Source organism: Mus musculus, chromosome 10 (genome assembly GCF_000001635.26).
Source record: "Mus musculus strain C57BL/6J chromosome 10, GRCm38.p6 C57BL/6J".
Lineage (NCBI taxonomy): Eukaryota > Metazoa > Chordata > Mammalia > Rodentia > Muridae > Mus > Mus musculus.
Window position 1 is genome coordinate 93,806,775 of NC_000076.6, and position 12,475 is coordinate 93,819,249.

Sequence of the window (12,475 nt, forward strand, 5' to 3'; positions counted from 1 at the left end):
TACATGAGATAGTCCAATCTTGTGGATAACTATTTAAGAACCAGACATGGTGGTACATGCCTATAAACACTCAGGAAGCTGACAGCATTGTGAGTTTAAGGCCAGCTTGGGCTCATGAAATTTTTTTTTTTTTAATCTTAGAAAAAAACAGTATACTTCAAATCCAACAGAAGTCCTATTCTCTTTAAAATTAGTTGGCGGGCTGGTGAGATGGCTCAGTGGTTAAGAGCGTCGACTGCTCTTCTGAAGGTCCCGAGTTCAAATCCCAGCAACCACATGGTGGCTCACAACCATCTGTAACGAAATCTGATGCCCTCTTCTGGAGTGTCTGAGGACAGCTACAATGTTCTTACATATAATAAATAAATCTTTAAAAAAATAAATAAATAAAATTAGTTGGCAAGTTGCAGGTTAGTTTTGGTTAAGCCTGCCTGTAGCTTCCAGAAGTCTATTCTTATACTTCTGCTTAATAACACATCCTTTCTAACTGTACCAGATAAGTAGTCTTAAAACTTGTACTTTGGTGCTCACTTCGGCAGCACATATACTAAAATTGGAACAATACAGAGAAGATTAGCATGGCCCCTGCGCAAGGATGACACGCAAATTCATGAAGCGTTCCATATTTTTAAACACATAAGTGGATGCTCACAGTCAGCTATTGAATGGATCACAGGGCCCCCAATGGAGGAGCTAGAGAAAGTATCCAAGGAGCTAAAGAGATCTGCAACCCTGTAGGTGCAACAACATTATGAACTAACCAGTACCCCGGAGCTCTTGACTCTAGCTACATATGTATCAAAAGATGGCCTAGTCGGCCATCACTGGAAAGAGAGGCCCATTGGACATGCAAAGTTTATATGCCCCAGTGCAGGGGAACGCCAGGGCCAAAAAGTGGGAATGGGTGGGTAGAGGAGTGGGGGGGGGGAGGTATGGGGGACTTTTGGGATAGCATTGGAAATGTAATTGAGGAAAATACGTAATAAAAAAAATATTTAAAAAAAAAAACAACTTGTACTTTGGCCAGAGGTATCTAAGAACTTCAGCTTTCAGCTTAGCACAATCATGCCAACGGTTCATTCCATGGGTCTTTGTATTTCCTATCTTCCACTATTTAATTTCCGCAACTGCATATGTGTCTTGGGATGGTTTTGCTATTCTTTGTGCCTTGCTTGGTTGGGTCTTTGGACCGGTCCTCCACCCTTACTAAGAGGTGGGATCCCTTAATGAATCTGATGCTCACTGCTTTGTGGAGGTTTGGTCTGTGGCTAAGTAGTGTAATGCTAAATTCTATACCTGAAGGTCTAGCCCTACGAGAGTGACTTCTCATGTCTACAAGCCGCATCTCAGACATCTCTCCTCTTTTTCCAAGTTGTGTTCCTTGATTTAAAACCTTGGTTAAAGGAAATTGGCTACAGCCAATGACTGAAAGGATTAGAGGTGGGTGGGTTTGGAGTGACCTGGTTGGGGGAGAGAGCCCCCCCCCCCCCCCGAGAAGTAGGAAGATCAGAGAGAGAGAAGGAAGCTGCCCTGAGGGGAGAGGAGCCATGAGCACGTGGCCAGGAGAAACAGCAACTCTCTGGGGTACATTGCTGGGGAGGTAGTCAGGCCTGCAGTTAGAATAGATTAGGGGTGACCCCGCCCCCAGTAATTATCAAAACCAAATAAAATAACCATAGTCTGAATCTTATTTGTAGGAGCTTCACCTGCTGCTTCCAACCAGGTTCCTGTCATGCGACTACACTCTCTACATAGGAACGTGACCTATGGTCTCATAGATGAGAACAGAGTTCTCCCATGCTAATGAGGTTTCTGAATGGACCCTGAGGATTTAGCCAATAAGCTTCCCTTCCCGGACATTCCTCCCTGCAAAAGTTATTTAATCTCGGGTCCACCCTGAGGAGGCGGAATGCACCCATTTTCCACTATGAACGATCAATAAACAGTTTGGAGCCAAGGACTGTCTCTCTCTCATCAGGAACCACTGTAGCAAGCATGGAAAAGACCTTTGCCTATAGAGCCCCGCTGTGTAAGTCTATGGTCATTTTCCCTTTTATGCCCCAAGATTTCTTTGTCTTGTTTTATGAATCATTTCTTACCGTTGAGGTACTGCCCCATGGTAGCTGTAAAACACTTACCAGTTCTGGCTTTGGCAGTTTTGAGTTAATCAACCTTCGTTTAACTGATCTTTGTCTGGGGTATGGGTTTGGGTTCAATTGTTTCCCCTAGAGAACATACAGTTTTTCTGGCTTCATTTATTGAATAAAGAACAAATGCTTCAGCTATTTTTTTTCTTTTCCTTAATGCAAGTATAGGAATCCTCTGGACCTTGATTCAATTATTTCTAGCCCATAGAGAATGAGAAAATAGGGGCAAGAAGTTTACTGCCTTGCCCTGGCATGCCCAGTGAGGCTGCATGTGTGGGCTGCCTGCCAGGCTGGACTGGTCCTCGTGATCTGGACCTGTCAGCCTATCGGTGACCGACCTGAGCTCGTGCCTGGAGCGTGTGTGAATTCTGATTGGATGAGGTGGGGTGGCGCTAGATGAGGTCAGTCAGCGCGAAGATAGTAGGAGTTTTTTTTGTTGTTGTTTAGCCCTTGCCCTAAGTAGAAGCTAGTTGTAGTAAGAGAAGCTGTTATAAGGGGAGTTGTTGTAAGAAAAGCTGCAAGAAGGAGAACAAATAAAGAAGTTGTTGTGTGAACCCGACTTGGTGTCCGTGTAGTTCTTGTCGCCTGCTCGAAGGACCTGTGGCAGGCTGGAGAGATGGCTCAGTGGTTAAGAGCACTGACTGTTCACCCAGATAGTCCTGAGTTCAATTCTTAGCAACCACATGGTGGCAGACAACCTTTTGTAATGGGATCTGATGCCCTCTTCTGGTGCGTCTGAAGCTACAGTGTACTTTTTTTTTTTTTAGTTTTTCAAGACTGGGTTTCTCTGTTTAAGCCCTGCTGGCTGTCCTGGAACTACTTTGTAGACCAGGCTGGCCTCGAACTCAGAAATCTGCCTGCCTCTGCCTCCCAAGTGCTGGGATTAAAGGTGTGCGCCACTGCGCTCAGTATATGTTCTCATTTTTAAAAGGAATTATCTATTTATTTTATGCATAAGAGTACACTGTAGAGCCAGGCGGTGGTGGCGCACACCTTTAATCCCAGCACTTGGTAGGCAGAGATAGGCAGATCTCAGAGTTCAAGTCCAGCCTGGTCTACAAAAGTGAATTTCAGGACAGCCAGGGCTGCATAGTGAGACCTTGTCTCAGAACACAAACCAACCGATCGTACAATAGCCTGTAACGTGCCGAAGAGAACTAACTTCCTTTGTGTTGCCTGTTATTTGCAGATGACCCCAAAGACATTAACAGACACGAACACATTCTTGAGAAGAAATCGTAGCATTTACAACCAAGTTTACTCAAGAAGTGCAAAGGGAGAAATGGTTGCTTTGTTTTCTTGGAAATGATTTGGGTTTGGTTTTTGTTCTGTTTTTCTTTTTTTTCTGGAGCTGAGGACTAAACCCAGGACCTTGCACTTGCTAAGGAAGTGCTCTACCACTGAGCTAAATTCCCAACCCCTGCTTTGTTTTCTCAAGTAGAATAAGAAAAATTCTATGACATAACTTGTTTACAGCTCCTCTGAGTGTATATGGGAAAATTTGAGAAATTTTGTTCTGATATTCCCACATTTATAATTTGGAAGTCTATTTAAATTGAATTCCTAAAGGGTATTTTTTTTTCTCTTTAAAGGGTTAAAGCTAGTGATCCCCAAACATAAATTATACCTCCTTTCTCCACTTCCCCAGTAGTAAGTGTGGGTCCTGCCCACCAGCCGTCAGGGTACCCAAGAGCCCTGGTTCAAGGTAGTCCCACCAGAATGCCGGCCTCTCCCTTGTGTTCCCCGTAGCTGGCAGTCGCCTCTTTGAAAAGCACGAGGACTTGATGAATGTGCATTTTTTGCATTAAAATGTGACCTGCTTCCAGGCTGGTGTCTGTGCTCCGAATTCAACTGACCCTTTGGCAAAATTCACACCCACATATTTTGGACATTCTTCTAGCCTAAAACAGCACCCAGGCCATCTGTTCTGTGCCCTGGATTAATGAGGGGAAAAAAAATGTGCATGCAAGTCAGAAGTCAGTCTAGCCTCTACAACTCTGATGCTGGGGCAAACCACCAAACAGAGGAGCCGAGTACCAGACAAAGTAGGTCATGAGTGCTGTGTTTTAGAAGAGAAATCAAGGGCAGGGGTTGGGGGTTGAGGGGGGTGCACAGAAGCAAACCTTGAAAGCAGTTTCTTTCTCTTGTGTTTCTTTTCCATTTGATAACTTGTTATGGCTTCCAATATTGCACTCCATAACCCAAGAAATGTTGTATTTTTTTTCCATGAGTGAAAAAAAAAACAAACAAGAAAATATCATTTTAAATCTCAAAGATAAGGAAGGCAGGGAGGAATCGTATATAATTTTCTTTATTGATTTCTTTTTTTCCCTGAACTACCTTTAGAACAAAAACATAAAGAGATGGTGGGAATTGCAGCTCAGTGGCTAGTCCACTGAATGGGTATAAGTTTGATTGTTGAACACATGAAAAAATAAGTAAATAAATATATACAACCAGATCTGCAGTGTGGGACTTAATGGGGTCAGGAGTGTTTGTTTTTGTTTACTCTGATGCTTCACATTGAAACGACACTAGTCCACACCCAGAATCCCAGCGCGCGCTCGCTTGGGAGGCAGAGGCAAGAGATAAAGTGAGGTCGGGAGGTCATTTTGGTCTGATGGTGGCTTCCAGACCAGGCTAGGGCTGCAGACCGAGGCTCTGTTTAAAGAAAACAAGAGAAAGGGAAAAGTGGGAGGAAACTGAGACTTGTGGTTCTTTTTTTTTTTTTAATATTTATTTATTATTATATGTAAGTACACTGTAGCTGTCTTCAGACACACCAGAAGAGGGCATCAGATCCCATTACAGATGGTTGTGAGCCACCATGTGGTTGCTGGAACTTGAACTCAGGACCTTCAGAAGAACAGTCAGTGCTCTTACCCACTGAGCCATCTCTCCAGCCCAAGACTTATGGTTCTATGTAAATCTTCACTTTTCATTTGGAGAGAGAGAGAGTTGAGACAGAATGATTGAAGATGCCTCACATATGCAGTGACGCTGGCCTCTAATCCCAGATGCGGGGGTGAGGGTGGGGGAGTGATGCATGCCTTCAATCCCAGAGCTCTGGAGGCGGCAGGGGCAGGTGGATCTCTAACTCAGAGGCCAGCCTGGTCTACAGAGTGAGTTTCAGGACACCCAGGGCTACACAGAGAAATCCTGTCTTGAAAAAAGGAGGAAAAAAAAAAAAAGGAGCAAGGACGGTCGGGGAGGGTGGGGAGAAACAGGTAGGAGAAAGCAAGGGAAGGGAAGGGAAATGTCTTATCTAGCTCTAGAATTCCTGCTTCATCAATAAATATAAGCATGTCTCTATGCCTCTGCTATATTCCAAGGCCATCTGTCAGCCAACGCCTTCAAACATGCTATGGTAGGACCTTTGACCAAAACAGTGAGATCTCTGGCCGTCCCTCAAACTGTGGTCATCTCGCTAAGTGGCTTGTGATGGCTGTGACTAGTTCCTTCTCGATATTGTATGCCTGGAGCAGCCACTGTGATTGCCTCTGTTTCTCCATTCAAACAAAACTGAATATCCCTTTGGTCTGCGCATCCCCTGCCCTTACACAGGTAAGAATAAAACCTAGGAGTTGACCAAAAGTTACTGGGGAATGTAGCTCAGTCGAAGAGTATTTATTTAACATGTGTGAATCCCTACATTCTAACTTGCATTAGGAAACAAAAAATTGATTATGATGATGATGATGATAATGATGGTGGTGGTGATGATGATGGTGATAAGGTTGGGCATGTTGGCACACAACTGTAATACCAGCACTTTGGAAATAAAGGAAGGGAGATCAAGACCAACCTCTACCACACCCTGAGTGAGCACGAGGCCACCCTAAGCTTCACGTGACCCCATATCAAAAAAAAGGGGTGGAGGGCAAAGGTGACTAAAATTATAGAATTCTGGGTTCTCACACCCTTATACCAAGAGTGAACTACTGAAATCCTGACAGAATATTATAGGAAGGAATTTTCAACTATGTGTCACAGCATCATTATTACAAAGGCGGAGTGACAGTAAGGCTCTAAAAGAGCAACCATCAATCCTCTAAAGATGGCTTTGTGCACAGGACTCAGCAGAGCTCTGGTGCAACTACAGTCTACTGTGACTCTAAACTCAGAGGGGGGAAAAAAAGAAACAGGAGCCCACATCAAACCCCTTTCAACGTTTGTCTATTCACTCGGAGTCAGAATCTAGCAACGAACGTTTTGAGCAGTTTTCAAGGCAAACTGAAATTAACAACTCTAACCGCTTGCCCTTTCTCAGTGAGCTGGCAGATTTGCCGCTGAATGGATCCTGGTCGCCCCCTTGTGGCCAAATGCTCTAACAATAAGAAATTCCACAGAAAAGTTCCAAGGGAAAAACCCAGTTCCTGAAATCCCAGCATTCAAATAGGATCGAGAGTTTAAGGTCTTTGTCAGATACATAAAAATCCAGGCCAGCTTCGGTTCCTTGAGACACTATCTCAGAACACAAAATGAAAAAGCCAGTGTTTCAGTATAAGATAGACCAAGACCATTTTCTCATGTGTGTGTGTGTGTCTTGGATCATCAGGTTTGGAGGCAAATGCCTTTACCTGCTGAGTCATCTCCTCCACCTGTTTTCTCCACCTTTTTGATGAGTAATTAGAAATCACCTTGACATTCAAGACAACAGGCTCAGTTCATCTTCAAGTACGTTTACCTACAACTGCAATAAATAACTTCTTTCGTACTAGACGATCACGCAGCCCTCCACTTTGGAGTCACTCGGTTATGGCAATCTAAACTAATCCAGCTTTTATACTCCTAAGAGGCTAATTCCCAGATGGATTTCTTCCACCAGCAGCTGGCCTTGAAGTATTTTGTGAAGTGTCATCTTTCATTAAGCCATTCGCACCCGCTAACCCCTGAACTGCGCCTGAATGCCAGCCTCCCAGCCAGTTCTATTATGAACACCATATGAGCTGTTATTCACGAGCAACAGTAAGCCCTTATTCGCTAAACAAGACCCCCGGGTTCTTGACTGTCAAAGCCGCAGCTGTGGACTCAATTCTCGAGGGGCATTTTTGGTACAGCTGGAAAGACAAGAACTAATAGTTCTCACCCAAGACCACAGATGACTGTCATCACGCCCCCTGGCTTTTGTTTTCTGTATTTCATTTTTAGTAGTGCTGAACCTATGGTCTCATATATACTTGGGACCGATATCTTTGATTCTTTTGCTGTTATCTTCTTCTTTTTTTAAAGTATATTTTGTTTGTTTGGAGGTTTTTGTTTTGAGGGTGTTTGTTTGTTGTTGTTTTTGAGGGAAGGTCTTGTGCATACATAGTCCAGACTGGCCTCAAACTCACAACCCCCAACCCCCCTTTGGTCTTCCTGGTCCTGGAACTGCAGGCATATACCACCATGCCCCACTGTAAAAGGCAAGGTCTCCCAATATTGCCCAGGCTACTATCTCCAACTTTCTGAGATAAAATGGTCCTCTTATCTTGTGTGTGGCCAAGATTATAGCTATCACTGTGCTTGCTTGTTTCCAGATAACTTTCAACCCATGCCTAGAGCATGCCTACAACCCCAGCTTGTAAGAGGAGAGAAGATCTGAAGTACTAGTTTAGAGGAGGCCCAGGTGGACTAGCAAGATGGCTCAGCAGGGAAAGGCACTTGCTCCCAATCTGATGACCTAAGTTTGATCACCAGAACCCACGTACTAAAAAGAGAACTGACTCCTGCACATAACTGCCAGATTCACACCATGGCACAAGTGCATGCAGACACAGAAACACACACACACAGAGAGAGAGAGAGAGAGAGAGAGAGAGAGAGAGAGAGAGAGAGAGAGAGAGAGAGAGAGAGAGAGAATAATGCAAGGATGGGACAGAAGGAAGGGTTGAGGGCATTAACTATTTAGGGTATGGTATTCACTAACACAAGAAAACCGGGGAAGAAGAAAATGTTTGTGGAGAGAGAGACAAGGAATATTCAACTCTGGATATGTTGTTTTGAGGCTTGAGGTACTGGCAAAGCTATGAAATGTTCTCCACAATGCTCCAAAGCTCAGAAAAGCAATCCACTCTGTGGTGGTTTGAATATCCTTGACCCATGGGAAGTGGCACTATTAGGAGTGTGGCCTTGTTGGAGGAAATGTGTCACTGTGTAGGCAGGCTTTGAGGTCTCCTAGTGTGTCTTGGCCTGAGGGACAGTCAAACAGGGTAGGAGGAACCACCTGTGGAGAGAAGGGGGGCGAGAAACACAAAGGATGGACGGCAAGTCTGATTGATCAAGCTGTCAAATTTTATTTTTTCTAGGCAGGTTTTATGCCCACCAAAGCAGAATATGAGGAAGGGGATGACGCAGAATTGCTTTGTTTCTGGGGGGAATGCACCTGTTCCCAAAAGCAGGATATTGGCTAGGTAAAAAGTTCTGCAGGAGGAACAGAACAGAGTGGGTTGCTAGGTACCTGTCCACAAGATCTATAGCTATTTGATCTTAACTGGGGGTAGTATTTTCCTACAGAGGCCTCAACTTTTCCCACAGAAATCTCAACTAAGCTAGTACTTTTCCACTAAGGCCAAGACTTTGTAAGCAAGCACTTATGGCTGACAAGGCAGTTGACATTCAAACAGGGTTGCTCCCAACATCTCCCCCTTCCTTTTAGTATAGAAGGACCATGGCGATTTTATTCTTTGCTAAGATGGGGATAGAGGCCTGACCTCCAGTAACTAAAGGGGACCTTGTAATGGCTCCGGTCCTCCTGGTGTTGTCCAGTGAGGCATGGGGGCCATACCCATCCTGATGTCTTTTTCCTGGAGAGGGGAGAGTTTTTGGACATCAACCCCTTTGCAGTCAGGCTTGTCCCTCAGGGAACCCAGAAAGATATTTTTATTTTTTGCTTTATATTCTCTTGTAGTGCTTTGCCTCACAGCCCAAGCAAGAACTTAATCTGCCAGTCAGAGGGGGTTCTGGGTGGCCCCTCTCTACTTGTTCCTGGGGCGGGAGTCCCCTTTCTTAGGTTGGGTGGAGATGGCCTTTGGGAACACCCTGGAGGGAATAACAACCTCGTCTCCAGTCTCTTGATCCTCCATAGCTAACTTATGATAATGCACCTGGCTAGGTTTTGCTGCCAAATCATCTATCTGACATGCCACAAAGTTGGTGAGTCTATTAAGGGCCCAGGGACCAATAGAAATAAGCAAAAACAATCCAACTAATGGTCCCAAAATGGAAGGAAGTAGGCTCGACAACCACAGAGAGGTTGAAACCAATTTTTATATCAGCTCTCTGCTCTCTCTCTCTCTCTCTCTCTCTCTCTCTCTCCTTTAGGCCTTCTCTGACTTTTTTATTCTTTGACCACCCCTGTCTTATTTATATAAAAGCAACATTCTTCCCTAAGAGCTGCACACAGCCCTCCATGATGTAAAAAGAATAAATCAAATTGGTGGAGGTCTTAGAAGTGGCCCAAACAACATCATTTCTCTCTGATAGAACCATCCAAGTGTAATTCCAAGGGAGATGTCTATGATTAAGAGATTTGGGTGGAGGCAATTGAAGGTTGGTGGTCATTCTGGTCAGCCACAGGATCAGGAGTCTCCTTATTTGGAGCAGCATCTGGAAAGGAAATGAGATTTGCCTCAGGAGGAGACAGTTGCTCCATTCTAGACACGGGCGGGTTAACAGTTTTTACTAGCCTCTCTGATAACCATCTTCGGCCAGCATTTTCTTTGTCATAAATGCAAGCAGACCCTCGTCCCCATATAAGGGCGGGATCTGGTCCTTTCCGTTGTCCAGTGAGGGGATCTTTCCATAGCACTAATGTGTGAGAATCTTGTGACTTAGGATGCCTCAGGCACAGAGTCTGATGGGCTCGTTCTACGATGCCCTGGCCCTGAGGATTACAGGGGCCACCAGTGACATGTTTAATATCAAACTGGGAACAAAACTGTTGGAACTTGGTTCCTGTATAACTGGGACCATTGTCAGTTTTTATAATCTGTGGTTTCCCCATGGCAGCCATGCACTGTAAAGTTTGTGTGATCACATCACGTGATGCCTCTCCAGAAAGGAGAGATGTATGTATAAATCCACTATAGGTACCAACTTTAACATGCACATATTTTAACCTTCCAAAGGAGGGGAAATGGGTAACATCCATCTGCCATCGTTCATTAGGGATGAGTCCCCTGGGGGTGACTCCCAGATGAGGAACCGTCAGCAGAGTGGCGCGTCCACCACAGGACTTAACAATTTCTCTTGCTTGGTCTCTAGAAATCTTAAACATTTGGCGCAAGGTAGAGGCATTTAAATGATGCGAACCATGAGCCCATTTAGCCAAGTCTATGGAATCAAGTAAGGTGGGGAATGCTGCGCGAGTGGCCCCATCAGCTAGAGCATTTCCACATGACAGAGGACCACCCAAGCCAGAATGGGCTCTCAAATGTCCCACAAAAATGGCACCGTCTTTTTAATAATTAGGGATTGAATCTCCACAAATAATTCAGAAGCAGTGGAAATAGGCTTAATATATGGGACTATCTCTAAAGCAGGAATAGAATGAGCCACATTAAGCACTGTCGGTACACAAATTAAATGGGGTCATTGGTAACATTTTAAAAACCTGAAGAACTGCAAACAATTCCACCAGCTGGGCAGAGGAATATGGGGACTGCACTGAAGTAACCCGATCTCGTACAACATAGGCAGCTTTGCCTGTTGAGGAGCCATCTGTAAACACCAAGGTGCCGTCAAGGAGTGGAGTTTTGGAGGTAACTTTGGGGAAAACCAAGGGAGGCATCTTTACAAATCTTGTAAGGGGATCATTAAGCAGCCGCCACAGAGCAGAGCAGAAGGGAGGAGGGACCTTTGGACTGGCTCAGCCAGTTAGCAGTGGAGGAGGATGCTTACAGGCAGGGGTTTTAAATTTTATCAAATTCAAGAATTTCAGGACAGCTGCTAAAAAAATCAGGGAAACTAAAAGCAAGACATAGGGGCCCAAATAACTTTGCAAACAATTTCCCCTGGTAACTTTTATTACCCTATGCAGGGGATACACAGCTAGCCCTGGGATTTATTGTCACCAGAAAAGGCAGCAGAAAAGAAATCTACAGTATTTAAATGAATGTCAGTCAGGTCAGTCAGGAGTGATTAGGAGCAACTGACACAGCCTACAGGGACGTGACCTTTACATAGGTCCCGGGCCTAGAACTCAGGCTTACTTGCTGACCTGTCTGACTGGCCTGGGTCTCCAGTTTCTTGGAATCACTTTAGTGGTATTGAACTTTGCTTCATCCGACATCTCTCCCTCCTCTGTCCCTGCCTTAGCTTTGAAGCTGACGGTATTTCCAAATGAACCCCATACCCCAGGTGACTAAACTGTCCGTCTCTTTATCTATTTGTTCTCTTCCTTTCTCTTTTTCCTCACTCCATTGACCGCCCCCCCCCATCCCCATAGTTAACTCCATCCGTAACTCTGTGGTTTTCCACTTTGTTCCCAGAAATAACCAATCTGTTCTCCAACTTGCTCATAACGTAATTACCCATTTATTTTATTCTAAGTCATGCCACGTGCCCAGTTACTTGGTCTTCAATTTCCTGCAACCATCTTCTTCTGAGTCTGTGCTAAATCTTGCGTGCCTGACCATCTCCCAGAATCCTTTCTCTCTACCAGATGTCTCACCCTCTAATCCTGCCTTGGCTCATTGGCCAAAGGCTTTTTTATTGACAGGCAAATGCTTTTATACACACACAGGAGATTATCTCTACATTTCCTTACATTGGTTTGTCTGGGGACTAGACCTGGAGCTTTACGTGCCATTATCTAATTACAGTGGACTATCTTCCCAACAGTGGTGACAGCTTCTTCTCCCAGAATCTTCTCGACACTACCAGGAAGGTCCAGTAGAGGTCACTGTACTCTCATGTGCAGTAGAATTTTGTAGCTCCAGTACCTCTGGAAAGACTCTCAAGGTGTTAGTGGTGACAGCAAATTGGAGGGCGGTTCCATCTTCCGGATACCACAACACAGGGCTCTTGGAACTTCCAATATAGTCAGCAGCGCTTGAGAAAATTATGGGCAACTGACAGGAAATCAGTTTATTTCCTTTTGGGAAACCACACTCGTTACTAACGCCATGAAGAAGGTGTTAGGTATTTGTGTACAGAACAAGCAAAGCAATGGCTGCACCCTCTCACCTCAGGTTCAGTTGGACTTGGCAGGCGCGAGAAAAGAATTCAAACCAGTCAGTGGTGGCGCACGCCTTTAATCCCAGCACTTGGGAGGCAGAGGCAGGCAGATTTCTGAGTTTGAGGCCAGCCTGGTCTACAGAGTGAGTTCCAGGACAGCCAGGGCT

General features: G+C 44.8%; 1 non-coding gene across 1 annotated transcript; it reads left to right on the forward strand.

Annotated features, from left to right (window-relative positions):
- The first annotated feature begins 523 nt into the window (after window positions 1-523).
- Window positions 524-630, forward strand: Gm26239. Its single transcript, XR_003949140.1, has one exon. It is a non-coding gene; the product is annotated as a U6 spliceosomal RNA (small nuclear RNA).
- The last annotated feature ends 11,845 nt before the right edge of the window (window positions 631-12,475 follow it).